General features: G+C 40.1%; 1 protein-coding gene across 1 annotated transcript in view; it reads right to left on the reverse strand.

Moving 5' to 3' along the window:
• Window positions 1–430, reverse strand: part of TRHR (thyrotropin releasing hormone receptor) — a 52,452-nt gene extending 52,022 nt beyond the window's left edge. The window contains exon 1 of the mRNA XM_045453891.1: window positions 168–430. The gene's annotated coding sequence lies outside the window, so the exon portion shown is untranslated. The remainder of the gene's footprint in view (window positions 1–167) is intronic.
• Between the last annotated feature and the right edge of the window lie 18,124 nt (window positions 431–18,554).

The raw sequence follows: 18,554 nt of genomic DNA on the forward strand, positions 1-18,554 counted from the left end.
TACCAGGGGGAAAAGGCTCAATGATGAAGCTTGGTAGGATTTTAGCGTTTCCCTCCTTTGCTCTCTGAGGGTGGGAGGGCTTGGCTACAAAATAGCAAGTCTTTGAGCCTCCATTTCCCCATGCCCCCTGCCCTGCCTTCCCAGTAGAGGCCAATTTCTTCTCTTACCTTTTCCTCTGTGGCGCTGCCTGCTTTCTCCAGGTGGATGAAGCAGTAATAAGTCCAAGTTTCCAATCCTGCAGGAGGTCTCGTCTACTTTGTTGACGGGGATACCATTTAGCAGCGCTCAGTCTTCAGACCTGCAGTTCCTCTAAACCCTTGCAGTTCTTTCCAACTGCTGACAGACCACACAGCCGCAGCAGGAGCAGCGGCAGCAACAATGAGGCTGTCGAATCATAGAGCGTCCCCTAATGAGCACACATGCTCTCTCTCTCCCTCCCTCCCCCCTTCCCTCTCTGACACACACACACACACACACACACACACACACACACACCGGCCAGCCAGTCCTCACTGATTCAGAGTCTTCTCCTCTTGAAGGATTTCCTTTTAAACATGCTGATGACAGGGTCCTCGGTCTGTCTGGAAGGCTGAAATCACAAGCAAGGGTTCCAGAGGCAGCTGGGACTGTAGTCTCTTCTAGTCTAAGTGCCACAGGAATTCCAGTACCTGAGAAGCCCTGAAATATGTTCACACTCCCTGTGTGTGATGGGACTTCCGGGAGAGGAAATCCTTCTCCGTCCAGACACAGCCCTTGAAGCTTGAAATATCTGTCTGAACTGAAACCAACTTCTTTCTCCACTATGGAAACCCTTAAACTATTTCTCCAGTGAACCAGTGAAATTGGCTCCCTCCTCTCATATTACATGAATGGAAAATGAGTTAAAATTGATTTTAAGCCATGGCAGCTGTAATCTTATGAGGCTTATAAAAATCAGTTTTTAAAAAATTCTTTGAGCTAAAAATATTGATTTAAACCTACATATGATCTGTTAAGTTTGTTTTTCAACTCTGGCTCTGCATAACTTCTTAGAATCTCTCTAACTGCTCTGGGTGCCTTTTCCCTATTCATCCACTTCTGGTATGCCAACCACACGTACTACCCAGCAACGTTTTGTGTTCATTTATTTCCAGGTGGAAAACGCATCCTGTGGAAATCTAGGCCAGGGCAACTCTGGTACCACACCTCTGAAACGAAACTTCATGGTTCCATCTTTCTTTCTTTCTTTCTTTCTTTCTTTCTTTCTTTCTTGCTTTCTTTCTTGCTTTCTTCCTTTCCTTCTTTTTCTTTCTTTTTTTTTTTTTTTAGAAAACTGTACTTCCACTTGATTTTTATTTCTCTAAAATCTTTATGGTTTTTTTTATAGAGGCTCAGAAAACATGTGTCCCTTCCACAGGCACCAACCTAATACACCAAACGTTAATGTTGGTCCACTCTTATTTATTAACTGACAACGAAAAACAGCCCTTAACCAAATTCTCTGTATGGTAAATGGTTTGATTCTCTGTTTTAAGATGTTTAGATGTTCTTCTTTCTAGATATCAATGGAAGTGTAGATTTTGAGTATACAGAACCATGGGGTGATCAAAGCCATGTTCAATGCTAGGTACCGATAAGATGCAGGGGAACTTCTGGATCATATTGAGTAATTTCACTCTCTGAACCACCGAGTGCTCCTTGACTATCTCCTTCTCTTTTCAAATCATCATATTACAAATTAATAACCCATGACCCAGATTCAGCTTTGAGGCATTTATTGTTTGGCTCATACAATGTAGGCTCAAGTGTGATTTAAAATAATTAAATTATTGTCTACTTTTCAAAATTGGGAGATTGTGTACTAAATCTGAATTTCCGCCTCTCATAAAAATTAGAAAGATCTGGCAAATGTGGGCCCACATTCCTGAATAGAAATAACCACCTGGAGTTGAGTAGTGGTTGTGGGTGGTAATTTGTGGGAGTCCTTGATACAGGATGTGCCCTCTTCTGTTATCCTTACTCCATACTTGCTCCCTATTGTCTGTCACACATTCCAACTTCACTTAGTAATCACACATACCTGGCCTCTGTAACCATCTGCGTCTTGGTTCCTTATCATAAGCAAGTTCCTTAGAGTATGAGCCAAATACATGTTCCTTCACCATGAGTAGGATTTCTGCTGGCATTATAGTTTCTTCCCCCAACTTGTTTAGCAGACTGGACAGGAGATGCCCTCCATGCCTCTCTTTCTGGACTAGAGGACAGAGATTACTCTGAGCACCCCTTTTCTTGCTTAGCCATTTACATTCTGGGATAAAAAATGCTTTCTAAGGAGAAGGCATTGCCTCCCTACTCTGCCCCAATGCCACCATCTCCAACCCCAAATACCTTTTGAAAAGTCATAGTTCATATGGCACATCTTCCCCTCATTCCCCAACCCCCCCCCCCGCCCCGGATTTTAGTTGGCTTTCAGGGCTCCTGAGAAGACCTTACTTCAAGTCTTACTTTTGGGTCATAAAATGAGGGCAGAGCCCATCTATAATGTTATCTGCTCTGGCAAATCCACCTTGACTCCAAATCTTAGCACATTCTTCAGCGTTTCTGCAGGATGTTGTCAATCTGAGTCTCTATTCATTTTTTAGCTCATAATTGTCATGCTCCTACTATGTACCAGGCACCCAGTATGTAAAATTTTGTTTTTATCTTCAAATAGGTCATGGTCTGGTGGGAGAGAAGCAGACTTATAAACAGTTACAGGGATCTAGGCACTAAAAGCTTATGTTGAGAAGGTTCAGAAGTGCAGGGGAAGGCATCCATGGTGGGGGGGGGGGGCGGTGCAATGAGCTAAGGGACCCAGGAGGGCTTCAGAGGCAAGGTAACATTGGAAAACATTCCTGAAGAGAAGTACAGGTGCTTTTTGACAGGTGAAAGGAGGCAATAGGATAGATAAGGTCCAGCTGTGTAAAGTGGCAAGGATGGGGGGGGTGCAATTTTACGATCTTGCTCTGGCCATGAGGAGGTGGCACTGGTGATGAGACAGCCAGTGATGGTAACCAGGCAGGTTTTCTCGTGAGGAGCCCTCCCTTCTGCTCTGACTCAGACCATCTTCCCCCTGCCCTGCCCCGTACCTTGCTGTTCTTTCAACTCTGGAGGGTCCAAACTCTGACCTCACCGTCCTGTGAAGTTGTGGTTCCGTCTGTTTTCAATCAACTTCATGCTCTGTACAAAATTAGATTTTCAAAGTAACTGAGATTCCATGAGCTAGGCTTTTCATTTGCAAAGCTCAATCAGATGATATCAAATAAATGTTCCCTATGTGTAAAGAACTGCACAAAATCGGATTCAGTTAAAATAAATCTTAGGGGCACCTGGGTGTCTCAGTCGGTTAAGCGTCTGACTTCGGCTCAGGTCATGATCTCACAGCTCGTGAGTTCAAGCCCCGTATCGTGCTCTGTGCTGACAGCTCAGAGCCTGGAGCCTGCTTCGGATTCGGTGTCTCCCTCTCTCTCTGCCCCTCCCCTGCTGATGATCTGTCTTTCTGTCTCTCTCAAAAATAAACAAAAACATTAAAAAATAAAATAAAATAAACCTTACATTTGAGTTGATTTTTTTTCTCACAGTAGTATCTTAAATTGTAAACCAACTGCAGATTTTATATCTTGTAAGTACTTCAGACTAGAGAGAAGTTTGAAAAGAGTCCAGTGGCATCTGTTTTGAAAAAAAGGCTGATAAGTCCCAGCTAAGCCATGTAGATGGCAAACCCACACACTGCATGCATTTCTCATGCCCATTTCAGTCCCAGACTATTTTCTCTGACCTTATGCCCATAGTTAATGCCTTCTTGCCCACATGCCAGCCAGCCAGCAACAATAAAAACAAGCATCAGACTTCACAGGTTCCATTGTAAGAATGTCCTTGGACTCCTAGTCAGGGCTTTCTTTTTGGTCTGGACTCAGACTTGCCCCTTGAGCTTCAGGAAAGATTTAGCACTTCTGCTTCCCACTCCTGGCACCTCTAATCACACGGCTTGCTCTCAGAATCTGGCTTTCCTTTTCGTGGGTACCCCAGGAAACCATCTACTTGGTGAGTGTCTGTTCCTGAGACACATTGGCTAACATGATATCACATTTGCTGGGCCTGCCTACCTCTGCACAGGAAGAATTAGGGCAAACCCCACCCTCATCTCTGGAGGTGATCTTAGCCATCTTGGGAGTAGGTGGCTGTCTACTGGTTGTCATGAATCCAATTAATAGATAGATGACTATTTATACATTTAGCAGTTCTCTAACTTTAGCATGCATCTGAGTCTCCTGGATAGCTTATTAAATCTAGATTCCTGGTTCCATCCCCAAATTACTGTTTAAGTAGCTCAAGGATGGGACCTGAGCATTCCTTATAAACTTCCAGGCAATGCTGATGCTGCTGCTCTGTGGACCACATTCTGAGCAACACTGTACTATATGACTTAGCTCAATGGTTCTGATGTGAGAGGTGGGGAGCGATGATGAATCAGAGTCACCTAGAAAGAGTTTTAAAAATGTGCATATTGGGGTGCCTCAGTGGCTCAGTCGGTTAAGCATTCAACTCTTTTTAAAAATATTTTTTTAGCATTTTATTTATTTTTGAGAGACAGAGAGAGAGAGACAGAGACAGAGACAGAGACAGAGCATGAGTAAGGGAGGGGCAGAGCGAGAGGGAGATAGAGAATCAGAAGGGAGCTCCAGGCTCTGAGCTGTCAACACAGAGCCCGATGCAGGGCTCGAACCCATGAACCATGAGATCATGACCTGAGCCGAAGTGAGATGCTTAACTGACTGAGCCATTCAGGTGCCCTGAAGTGTCCAACACTTGATTTCAACAGAGGTCATGATATCATGGTTTGTGAGGTCGGGTTCTGCACTGTCAGCTTCTTGGATTCTCTCTCTCTCTTCCTCTCTCTCTCCCTCCCTCTCTCCTTGCCCCTCTGCCACTCATGCTCTCTCTCTCTCTCTCTTAAAACAAATAAGTAAACATTTAAAAAATCTAACTGAAATATTAATAAAAATAAAAAGGAGGACTAGCTTAGTCCTCCTACATATTTTGGATACAGGTGTATTTCCTAGAATCAGACTAAGACTTAAGAAAGAGATTGGGACCCTGGACAAAAGCAGTTGACTTGTTCTTCATATATATACCATTGACCTAGTGAAAAGTGCTACATCATCTCTGACCCAGGGGCCAGTTGTCTGTAGAGAGCACAATTTCCCACCTGCTCACTACGGTCAACTGGCACTAGGGTCAGAGACGATGTAGAGCATCTGACTAGGTCAGTGGTTTGTACGGCCCAGACCAGGATAAGGAGACAGCAAAATTTCAGGGGACACCTTAAACCTCAGCACATAATGTAATCAATATTTCAATGGACTGTTTTCTAAATTAGTATAAATGCAAATAAGCCTATGATGAATAAAATACCAAAATTTTAAATAAAGACATGATCAATATTATGAAAATTTCCCTTTCAACTCAAGCTCCAAGCCTTTACTTAAAATTTTACTTTTTTGCTTATTATGGTTTAAAAAAATAGTACACTAAAGTTACATCCTGATTACTGTTTTCGTGGACCCCCCCCCTTAAATTTAGCACCCTCCCTTGCCTCGCTCTATTCTCAGCCTGAGTTTGAGAATCATCTGGAGGGTTTTAAAAAAATGCATATACTTAGGTCTCACTCCCAGATATTCTTTAATTAGCTAGCAAGTGAAGCCTACACATGGTTAGGGCAACAGTGGTCTAGAATCACTGAGCTGTACCACCACATGTTGGTCTCTGGGAATGAAGGATTGGTGGTTCTTGGTGGTCCAGGCTGTGGGAGGATGAAATAAACTGCATGCAAAGCATGTGCAATGATTCAGAAAGGTGACAGCATCAGAACAATTTGGCAACAGAACAGTAGCACAGGACTCAGGTTCCTGAGAGAAACTGTAGAGCTATGCAGATTTCTAGGTTTAGACGTGCTGAACATGGTATACAGTCTATCAACTTAAGGTTCAGACACAACACCAAGGTAAAGACTTGGTCATTGGAACTGAGATAGAAGGTCTGGGTTCTGGAAGTAGAAAACAAAGTCAAAACAGAATTCGATGCTGAATCACCTAAATGCTGACCTAAGGATCCTCCAGTTTCCTCTGTGCAGGTATAGGCTTCAGCCTAGAGCCTGGAGTAGGAGAAGGCATTTGGCAACCACAGACAAATGTCAAAATCAGTTTTTGCTGAAATGCAAATATTAGCTGGGGAAAATTGTTGGCTGTTGATCAACAAAAGAAAATACTTTATGTAATGGGGTTATGAAGTTGTGTTTGTGCTATTGGAAAAGACATGGTATCTTTTTACCCTAAATTGTAAAGTAAGATGTACAGTGAATGTGTCTTTTGGGCACAAGCTGCCCTTCCTTTCTGTTTCTCTATAACATATACTTTTATATTACCTAATGTCCCAGTTTGTGGAAAAAAATGGATCGTAGATTTAAAAACAAAACACGGTGGGGGCACCTGGGTAGTTCTGTTCGTTAAGCGTTCGACTTCGGCTCAGGTCATGATCTCGTGGTTCGTGGGTTCAAGTCCCGCATTGAGCTCTCTACTGTCAGCATGGAGTCAGCTTTGGATCCTCTGTCCTCCTCTCTCTCTGTCCCTACCCCACTTGTGCTCTCTCTCAAAAATAAATAAACATTAAGAAAAAAAGCACAGTAGAACTCAACTGAAAAAAACCTAAAAGTGAAAAGTATAAACACAAACACACAGCTCCTGCTTCTTTGCAGTCTGTAGCATTTGTAATCTGGTCAGGTGAAGCATGTTTAGGAAGAGTTAACACCATTTAGAAGTTTCCCTGAAGTGTTACTTGGAAGCATGACCCAAGTGGGAGATTTAAGAGTAAGAATTTTAATCACAACATCCTACTTCTGAGCTTGTGTTTAATCTTGATTCACTGCATGCTTTATGGTACACTAAATCTATTTTTAAATATTTATATTATTCAAAAATGTACTGAAATTAAGTTATTATAAAATTCCATCTTGTAGCTGATTATATTTTATTCTGTATTCTGGCTGCTAGGGATCTCAAGTCCAAACGTATGTCCTTACATGAATAGTTGTATAAGGCCTTCCCAATAAAATTTGTTTTTGCCTACTAAATCTATCGATTTAGTACTAGACCTTTGGTTCCTCCTTTGTTCTGATTTCTTTATTACATCATACACACAAATGCAGACACAAAACACTGCTTCCCAGATGTGTATATGTAATTTTTAAAAATCAATTTTATTGAGATAGTTTACATAAAATAAAAATAATTCACTTTAAGTGTAGAGTTTTATGAATTTTGACAAATACCACCACAATTAAGATATATTCCATCATTCTAAAATGATATATTAAATGATATTCCATCATTCTAAAATGTTCTCTATGTTTCTTCCCAGTCAATTCTATATCCCTTGAACAATTCTGTGTTCAGGTAAATGCTGTTCAGCTTTCGATGTCAAGATTATATTTATCTTTTGAAGAGTTTCGTGTAAGTGAAATTATACGATGCATACCCTTTGGTGTCTGGCTTCTTTAAATCAGCACAATGTTTTTCATAAATATCAATTTGTTGCATAAGTCAGTAGTTTGTTCTCTTTTTTTAAAGTTTATTTATTCTGAAATATATAGAAAGAGAGCATGGGAAGGGCAAAGAGAGAGGGCAAGAGAGAATCCCAAGCAGGCTCTGCACTGTCAGCACAGAGTCTGATGCAGGGCTTGAGCTCACAAACCATGAGATCGTGACCTGAGCTGAAATCAAGAATCAGACGCTTAACTAACTGAGCCACCGAGGTGCCCTGTTTTCCTTTATTGATGCATAAATTTCATTGTATGGATATATGGAGATATCATATTTTGTTTATACATTCACCTATTGGTGGACATTTTGATTACTTTTAGGTTTTGGTCATTATGAATAAAACTTTTATTAATATCTATGCAAATACAATGTTTGTGGAAATATTTTGTCATTTTCCTTGGATAAGAATTACTAAATTCCCAAAGAATGAAATTATTGGGACATAATTTTGGCATATATTTATATTTTTTAAGAAACTGCCAAAATGTTTTCCAAAACGATTGTACCATTTTCATACAAATCTACATATTTTGTTTTCATAAAAATATTCATAATGGCTAGAGGTAAAAACTTCAAAGCAGAAAGTAACCATGTAAGTTAAGAGTGAACGCTGTTTTGTGCATTTGTGTGCCCGCCAGCACGCAGCAGAGAGAATGTACAAAGTACACAGAAAAGGGAGTTTGTGCACAACACAAATTGGTGTATAAATGAGTAAATTAATTTTCTCAAATTATTGACTTAAAATATATTTCTTAGAATAGATGTAATGAGTAAATGATGTAATACATATCGAACACTCAGTCCAGCACTTGGCACATAATAGAAGTGTAGTGTATTTACTCCTCTGTAAATACAATCTGTTTGTCGAATATAAAACTGATATTATTAAACTTGATAAAACACCATCTAGAAACTTTCAAATATCTAAGTCATAAAGTGTGTCTTGCTGTATCCAATGGAGTTTTAAGTGGTTTGGGTAGGTTATATCTCTATGGAGATACTAGTGGTATATAATTTTTATTCTTTAAAACTGAGTTAATGTAAAATATAACATTGCATGTTTTTATGCCTCAGTAATTTTATTAACTAATTAACAAAAATGCAAGCATTTGTTCATTCATCATAATTATGTTCATAGCAAGTTAGGGAATTTGTGGAATTGAAATTCTTACTTATGCCTTTGAAATTATGATTGTGATATAGAAAACTCTGAAAAATTATGGCCAACTAATCTTTGACAAAGCAGGAAAGAATATCCAATGGAGAAAAGACAGTCTCTTTAGCAAATGGTGCTGGGATATCTGGACAGCAACATGCAGAAGAATGAAACTAGACCACTTTCTCACGCCATTCGCAAAAATAAACTCAAAATGGATAAAGGATCTGAATGTGAGACAGGAAACCATCAAAACCCTAGAGGAGAAAGCAGGAAAAAACCTCTCTGACCTCAGCCACAGCAATTTCTTACTTGACACATTTCCAAAGACAAGGGAATTAAAAGCAAAAATGAACTATTGAGACCCCATGAAGATAAAAAGCTTCTGCACTGCAAAGGAAACAATCAACAAAACTAAATGACAACCAACAAAATGGGAAAAGATATTTGCTAATGACATATCAGACAAAGCGCTAGTATCCAAATCTATAAAGAACTCACCAAAGTCCGCACCCGAAAAACAAATGAACTAGTGAAGAAATGGGCAGAAAACATGAATAGACACTTCTCTAAAGAAGACATCCAGATGGCCAACAGGCACATGAAAAGATGCTCAATGTCACTCCTCGTCAGGGAAATACAAATCAAAACCACACTCATATACCACCTCACGCCAGTCAGAGTGGCTAAAATGAACAAATCAGGAGACTATAGATGCTGGAGAGGATGTGGAGAAATGGGAACCCTCTTGCACTGTTGGTGGGAATGCAAACTGGTGCAGCCACTCTGGAAAACAGTGTGGAGGTTCGTCAAAAAATTAAAAATAGATCTACCTTATGACCTAGCAATAGCACTGCTAGGAATTTACCCAAGGGATACATGAGTGCTGATGCATAAGGGCACTTGTACCCCAATGTTTATAGCAGCACTCTCAACAATAGCCAAATTATGGAAAGAGCCTAAATGTCCATCAACTGATGAATGAATAAAGAAATTGTGGTTTATATACACAATGGAATACTACTTGGCAATGAGAAAGAGTGAAATATGGCCTTTTGTAGCAACGTGGATGGAACTGTAGAGTGTTATGCTAATTGAAATAAGCCATACAGAGAAAAACAGATACCATATGTTTTCACTCATATGTGGATCCTGAGACACTTAACAGAATACCATGGGGGAGGGGAAGGGGGAAAAAAAGTTATAGAGAGGGAGGAGACAAACCGTAAGGGACTCTTAAATACTGAGAACAAACTGAGGGTTGATGGTGGGTGGGGGAGAGGGGAAAGTGGATGATGGGCATTGAGGAGGGCACCTGTTGGGATGAGCACTGGGTGTTGTATGGAAACCAATTTGACAATAAAAAAAAAAAGAAAGAAAACTCTGAAAAAGTGATTTGTTTTAGTTGTTAGGAATTGTTGGCTAAAGAGTATCCTAACAGAAAGAAGAGTACAGATTATTGAAGTTATATATAATAATAATTATCTAATGATCAGGTCATTTAATTATCAGGTTGTTAGTTGCAGCAGGGTATTTGGTGTCACTGATGAGATCATCCTAGCACTGATGTGCAGAAGGGACCAGGTCTCCACAAGGAAATGATTTCTAACAGCCTCACAAGTGGTTCAAAGTCACAGGAAAGTGGGTGGGGTGGAAACTTGGGGGTGAAAGTGATAGGAATGGAGGTTTATTTGAAGGAGTTAAGTAAGATCTGCTAAAAATCAGAAGAATAGCATCTTTGAGAATCAAAGGCCACCCTAATATTGGAAATGATTAAAAAAAACACAAAAAGAGGCATTAATGTAGGATGAGTTTTTAGTTTGTGAAATCATCATAATAATTTCTCCTAAGACAAGATGTTTCTGAGGTATTTTATTATATTTTTTTTCTTAAACTTCCCAGTCTGGGGGGAAATCCTTTGCCAAGAAGGACAGCAGGGAAGCAATGTAGTGGATGGATCAGGAGATGACATTAAAGAACAATTTCTCGCTATCGGGGGCGAGGTTCATTGGTCTGTCCACCTGTTTTTCCATTCACACTTGTTAAATGCTTACTTAGTGCGTGCCAACTATTTGATGGGCTCTGTGCCAGACACTATAGATAGAAATGTAAATACGAAAAGCACAGAGCCACTCCCAGCCTGGCAGGAGTGACTTACATAAACCACCAATTATATTCCAGTGTGTTAGCTGCTATAATTGAGGTGTGTACACTTTTTTAAAGATGTACAGTGTTAGGAGAGGCTAATTGCATGTAAAAAGGTTTAGAGTAATTTCAAAGACCAGGGAGAAGGTCAACAGGATGCAGGGCCAGGAGAAAAACAAAAAACAAAAAACAAAAAACAAGCAATAAAAGAGTTGGACAAAAGCCCCTGGCCAACAAACTGGGGAATAGAGAAGTTAGGAGGCATAGAAAATTCTCAAAAAGAAAGAAGCAGGTTCCTGGTCTCTCTCTGAGGATTTTCCGCAGTGAATGCTAATCTGTAACACACAGTACCTGACTCCCCCACCCTTGAATGTAGAACCCTACTGTTAGGGCTAAGGCATATGCTAAGTCCAGGGTTCTTGACTCAGACTCACTGGTTTTCAGTCCCAGTTCACTTACTGTCTGTGTGACCTTGGCAAATACTTTAGCTTTTCTGTGTCTCAATACCTTCCATTTTAAAGTATGGATAACAGTAGTAGCTCTCTCACAGGGTCGTGTGTTCTTTTTAAGGATTACATGAAATAACATGAGTTAAAATTATTAGAACTCTGCCCACACACAGAGTGTACTGAGTAAATTTTAACAGTCAGTATACTTAAAGTAGAAGAAAAAGACTGCTGATTTTTGAGATATGGGTTTCTGAACTTGTACCTGGTTCAGAACTGGTTATTGGTTTCAAGAAGTGGCAGGGCCAGCTGCAGAAGCTAAATGCTATCTATACTGCAGAGAAATGATAGAAAAAAGAGAGGATATGAGTCTATTTAACGATGAAAAGCATGGATAGCATAGGTCCTTTAGTGTTGAACAATTTTTTTGAAATAAGTCAGAGAGGCTAGAGTGTCTAGCTAAGCATTATTATTTTCAAATTGCAGTTGAAACCCAGTATTTGATTGTGAAATCAATTTAAAGTTTCATGAAAAAATTTTAGGATGCAGATAATATAGTATTATTTCATAAATTTCTCATTCAAATAAGTAATAATATAATGGTTGACACTGACAAAATAACACTATATATGATAGTAAGAACTTGATGTATACTCAGTTAATTCTCATAACAATCCTAGCAGATAGATCTTATTATCAAATTCATTTTGCAGATGAAAAAACCAAGGGGTTAAACAACTTTACAAGGACAGAGATGATATATTCCAGAACCAGGGTTTAGACCTGGAAGTCTGGCTCTAGAAGCTATGAGGTGTATGATTATAATATAAAATGTACATCTTACTGTGGGTCTGGGTCAAAAGAATTTCAAAGCTACTATGATGAAGAAATGTGCAACTCCCATCACGCAGCAGCTCTAGGTAAGTGCACTGTCTTTGCAGAATTTCCACTGGCTTGAAAATCATGTTAATGTTCATGTTACTTCTGAGTTTTAGCCATGTGATTTAATCTACTTAAGAATGAAAGAGGAACATAAGAGCAGGCAAAAAAGTAAGACGTCAAAGTATTCAAGGACATGCTTTCAGAGAGAGAGAAAATGATGAACTACTAGAATGTGCAGGCCATAAAAAATTCCATTGGTATCATTCATGAAATGTTATTTCAGAAAATAAACATGTATTGTGCATCTCCTATTCCAAGTGTTGTGGGGAGCAAAGATAAATAAAACAGGGTCCCTGGTTCTCAAGAAGTTTACAGTCCAATGTGAGAGACAAACAAACACAAAATCTGAGTTACAATATTACCTGGTAAGTTTGATGATAGAATGTGAAGAAATGCAGTGAGCTCTTAAGTTGTACATAAGAGTGGCCACCAACTTGGCCTAGAGGATGATTATTTTTTTTTATTTTTTTTAACCTTTATTTATTTTTGAGACAGAGACAGAGCATGAATGGGGGAGGGTCAGAGAGAGGGAGACACAGAATCTGAAACAGGCTCCAGGCTCTGAGCTGTCGGCACAGAGCCCAACGTGGGGCTCGAACTCACGGACCGTGAGATCATGACCTGAGCCGAAGTTGGACGCTTAACCGACTGAGCCACCCAGGCGCCCTGAGGATGATTATTTTTTTTATATTAAATATAATTTATTGTCAAATTGGTTTCTATGTAACACCCAGTGCTCATCCCAACAGGTGCCCTCCTCAATGCCCATCACCCACTTTCCCCTCTCCCCCCGACCCCCCATCAACCCTCAGTCTGTTCTCAGTATTTAAGAGTCTCTTATGGTTTGCTTCCCTCCCTCTCTATACCATTTTTTCCCCTTCCCCTCCCCTCTGGTCTTCTGTTAAGTTTCTCAGGATCCACATATGAGTGAAAACATATGGTATCTGTCTGTCTCTGTCTGACTGATTAAGCCTTGCCATGATTCTTGAGAGTGGGAAAGAGAAAGGGGTATTTCAGGCTGAGAGAAGAACATGTGTAATAAAGGAGTGAGAAGGTGGAGCATGTCTATGGAACCAGGAATTATTTCACCTTACTACCGTGAGAAGGTCTTTTGAGATAAACATTTTCTATGTTTCTACAACATCCTAATAACTGAAGAAGTGCCAAACCTTGCCAAGGTGGTGGCATTCTGTTGGCTCTATTGAGTATGTATAATTGAATGGTAGTGCAGCTGGAAAAAAGAAAATTTCTACAATATTATGCCTGTCCTTAATAAATTCTGGTTGAAATGGCTTACCTAAGGGGTTGGTGTACTTCAAAGATCAAAACACTTTCTGTTGATTGATTGTCTGACTTTCAAGGGAGATGCTGCAGGCAGCAACTTTAAACTCTCCTTGTTTGTGTCAATTAGATGGCGTTGTGTTCACCGCCTCTCCAGGGCACAAAAAGCCACGAGAATATTTTCTCCTTATTCTAGACACATGCTTTTAACAACATGTTTCAACAAGCAACATGAGCTTTTAGCAACCCAGAATTCAGTATAATGGGTAGTGATCCAGTGTCATTTTTAAAATTATTTTTCATGTTTATTTATCTTGGAGAGAGAGAAAGTGCATGAGCAGGGGAGGGGCAGAGAAAGAGGGAGACACAGAATCCTAAGCAGGTTCCAGGCTCTGAGTTGTCAGCACAGAGCCTGACATGGGGCTTGAACCCATGAACCATGTGATCATGACCTGAGGTGTAATTGAATGCTTAACCGACTGAGCCACCCAGGCACCTCCAGTGTCATTTTTTTAACTTTATTTATTTTGAGAGAGAGAGAGAGGGAATGCTAGTGGGGGAGGGGCAGACAGAGAGAGAGAGAGAGAGTGGGAGAGAGAATCCCAAGCAGGCTCCATACTGTCAGTGCAGATCCTGATGTAGGGCTCAAACTCAGGAACCATGAAATCACGACTTAAGCTGAAGTCAGACGCTTAACAGGCTGAGCCACCCAGGTGCTCTGATCCAGTGTCATTTTTAAAAAGAATCAGCCCATGCTTGGAAGAATAAGGAGACAAGGTGGTATGTGTCATAGAAATAAAAGCCTTGAGTGTCCCATAAAAGATGTGAGGATCCTATAAATCAGCTGGATGACCCTCAGCAATTTGTTTCAGTTCTCCGAGCCTCAGTTTCCTGGTCTATAAAATAAAGGTGTTGGAATAATTGATGTGTCCTGGTTTTAAACATCTGATTTTGAGAGTACTTTAGGCTATTCTTGAGAACCAAGAGAAGAGATGCTTACGATTCAGGCAGCTAAGAGTCCTACTATAGCATCTCTCTTACCCCATCATCTCAAAGGAACCAAAATGGAAGAAGTCAGTTTCCTCTCTGAAGTTGGACAAAGCTGTCTTCTGAACCGAGCCCAGGAAGTTGAACCCTCTGGTTGTGCCTCTGGAATTTCATCACATCTGTAAAACTGCTGGGCTCCTACTAACAGCAGACAGGGGTGCTCTATTTGGCTCTCTTGTGTTGGTTTACCTCCACTGTGGAAAAGGCCCAAAGCTCTTCTGCATCATAGACTTAATGCCATTGGCTTACAGAGTCTGTGGAGACAAAGAGCTGCAGAAGAGAACCGAGCAGAAAAACCCACATGATGCCAAAGAATCAAGATCATGGGGACCTTTCAACCCACTGTACGTATGCAGATAGGTCCCCTGGAGAATACAGGGTAAGATCTCCTCTCTGGAGATAATAATTTTATTTACCCCCTTGCTTTTTGTTCTTACAGAATGCATATTAATGCAAGAGAAAAACAGAGCTCTACTGGTATACTGATGCATATTTTATGGTTGTTATGTTGTAAGTTCATCTCTTTTATTGGTTACTCCCTTCACTGTGGCTAAGGAAATGCCAAATCCTACTCCTGTGCTGTTGCTATAGTGATTCCTGAGCGATAAAAGCCAGGCATGAAGTATTCAGGTGAAGTTTTTATCCAACTAATGTTTAAATTAAACGTGGATTTTATTTATTAAAATATTTGAAATCCAGTGATCAGGGAAGCTGAAGCACTACTTTCCCAACTACCTTTGCCACTTCCTCTTTGATTGTTGTTTTAGGCATGTAGTTGTCTTCAGCTAAAGCCACGTACTTGAATTTTCTTATTCTCAGGTGAGAATCGTGCAGCCGCAGGGAAGGCAGTTGGGTGACTGGCTCAGCAACAGTTTAGTCTATTCTTCAATGGAGCAATCTAATTAAAAAGAGGTTTCATTTTTATTATTTTATTATTTTATTTGGGTATAGTCGACACACAGTGTTACATTAGTTTCAGGTGTATAGCACAGTGATTCAACACCTCTATACGTTATGCTGTGAGCACCACAAGGGTAGTTAGCATCTGCTGTCATACAACGCTGTTACAATACCACAGACCATATTCCCTGTGCCTTACTTTTACCCCTGTGCCTTATTCATTCCCTAACTGGAAGCCTGTATCTTCCACTCCCCTTCACCCATTTTGCCCATCTCCCCACAGCCCTGTTCTCTGGCAACTAACAGTTTGTTCTTTCTATTTCTAGGCCTGATTCTGCTTAAAGAGAGATTTTAAATGCTTCTTTCCCCACCCACTTGAACACTGGCCCCAGTATTCTTATAGTCGCAATAACTATCCTTTGAAAACTTGTTTTTATGTCTGGTTCCATTTTGTACAATGTCCTTATCTAGTTTTGCTGGAATACTATGCTTATATTTCTACCCACACATTTCGAGACACAGTAAGCTAACCCATGGGTGGTAGGTCAGAACTTTGACACTGTGTCACATTCACACACGGAAGCAAAGATATGAGAATTAAATGGATGGGAATAGATGGAATGGAGGTTTTGCCAAGACAGCAGTAGAAGGACAGATCATCACTTGGGTACAGAAAATCTGGAGAATTCTCCTCAGCCCTTGCTCAGCATTGCATGGACCAGGCACTGGGAAACTTTTTTTTTTTTTTTTGAGTGGGAAACTTTCTCAGTACTAGGCCAGGGAATAAATAATTTTGGCTTTGCAGGCCATACCACCTCTGTTGTAACTGCTTACGTCTGTCATTGTAGCGCAAAAGCAGTCATGGGCAATAATATATAAATGAATATATGTGGCTGTGTTCCTATCAAACTTTGCTTATGAGCAATGAAATTTAAATCTCTTGTGATTTTCATCTGTCACAAAATACTCTTTTTTTGGTTTTTGTACCCAACATTTTAAAAAATGTAAAAACTATTCTTTGCTCATGGGCCACTAAAATAACAGGCAGCGGGTCTATTTGGCCAGCAGGCTGATGTTTGCTGAACTCTGGCATTGTATGTTAAGGAGATGGAATCTTGTGGGCTCTTCCTATTTATCTGTTTTACCTTAGATAATTAATTTCTCCATGATTTGGTTTGCTCATGTGTAGAGCAACATTGGTAATGGTACCTACTCACAGAGTTTTTTAAGGTTTAAATAAAGGGACAGATAAAGAGTGTTTTTCACATAAGAAATGCTCACTAATAGAAGTTATTATCATTTCACAGAGGGCCGCAGGGCACTATGGGAAATGCTCTGTCATCCTGGGGCTGGACTGAAGTAGCCAGATTTGATATCATCAAAGATCCAGGTGACCTAGAAAGAGAGTATGACTGTCCTGCCTTTCTTTAGCAGTCACTAAAGTATTAGAGGCCTCCTTCCTTCCACCTGCCCTGACCTCCTGCCCCTGGCCACTGCCTACTGGCCATCTACAGCCCACTTCTGATGAGTGTTTCCCTATAGAAATGGCTGCTTGTGTTCTGCCTGCCAACACCTTCTGCCACCCATAATTTAATCATCTTCATTTCCCTTCCACTGCAGTTTCTAAATGTTGACACGGTGATTTCAGGACTGGTATCATCATTTCAGATCTGATGATGGCTGTGTTTTATACCTCATAAATCCAGAGAGGCAAATTTTTGCTGAACATTATGCAGCTGTTGGGCAGCAGAGAACTGCCTTCCCAGAGTTGTATATGAAAATACAAAGTTATTTTTTTTAATGATGCTTGTTGTTTTCTCTCCTCATTTAACTGTTCCCATTTATTTCTGGTTCCTGGTCCTTTAGGGCAGCTTAGAGCTGAGGAATATTTGCTTTGAGGAGGAGTGTAAAGGATCTAGACTAAGCATGTTTATTTGGAGGAATTTTGAAAATATCTAGAGGCTATTCTTTTGATGATTTGCTTTCTTTTTTGATAATTGGTTTCAAATCTTTCAAATCTCTTTCTCTCAAGAGAGGCCAAATCAAAATCTTAATTAATTTTGTTTTAAATATACAAGCCACGAGAAGGAATGCTGTACCAAGATATTCACTCTCATTTAGGGAGAGCCAGAATTTTGAATAATTTCATAATGGAGGCCTGTGACAACACTTTTTGTTGCTTCTTAGGAATGAAAAAGAATTTAGGTCTGTGATTCTCTACTGAGTTGTGTTGTAATTAGTTCAGTTTCTAAAAACTTAATTATTCATTGATAAAACTTTGGTTCTGGAGTCAGTTCTAATCGTGGTCCCGTCACTTACTAGGCTTTGTGGCTTTAAATATGTTATTAAAGGTCTCTCTGCTCAATTTCCCTCTCTGTAAAAAATAGGTGGTTTATAGTCACCCACCCTGTAAAAGAATTGTAGAATTGTAAAGAATAAAAGTCACAATTCATATACAGTTTAGAAAGATGCCTAGCACAGAAGAATTCAGGGGCACCTGGGTGGCTCAGTCTCTTAGGCATCTGACTCTTGATTTCAGCTCAGGTCATGATCTCAGAGTTCTCAGGACTGAGCCCTGCATGGGAGGGACTCCCCACACTGACAGTGTGGAGCCTACTTAGGATTTTCTACCTCTCTTTCTCTCTGCCCTTCCCCTGCTTGTGCTCTCTCTCTGTGTGTCAAAATAAATAAATAAACTTAAAAAAAAGAACTCAATAATGTTGCAGCTCTTTTTACTCATTTATAATTCAGCAGGGAGTTCACTTGTCTGTACTATGCTGAGATCTTGCTCCCTTTCATTTACTGGGTGTGTTTTCTTGGGCAGGTTGCTTAACATCTCTGAGCCTGAGGTTTCTCATCTGTAACACGAAGATGATAATAGTGCTTAGGAGAAATTGAGTTAATACATTTAAAGCATCTAAATCAAGTCCTGACACAAAGTAACTGCCTAATCGGTGCTAGCTGTTATTATATTTGCCAAGGCCCTATGGTAAATTCTGGATATTTTGAGACAAAAGACAT

The sequence above is a fragment of the Leopardus geoffroyi genome, chromosome C3 (assembly GCF_018350155.1).
Source record: "Leopardus geoffroyi isolate Oge1 chromosome C3, O.geoffroyi_Oge1_pat1.0, whole genome shotgun sequence".
In the NCBI taxonomy this organism is placed as follows: Eukaryota; Metazoa; Chordata; class Mammalia; order Carnivora; family Felidae; genus Leopardus; species Leopardus geoffroyi.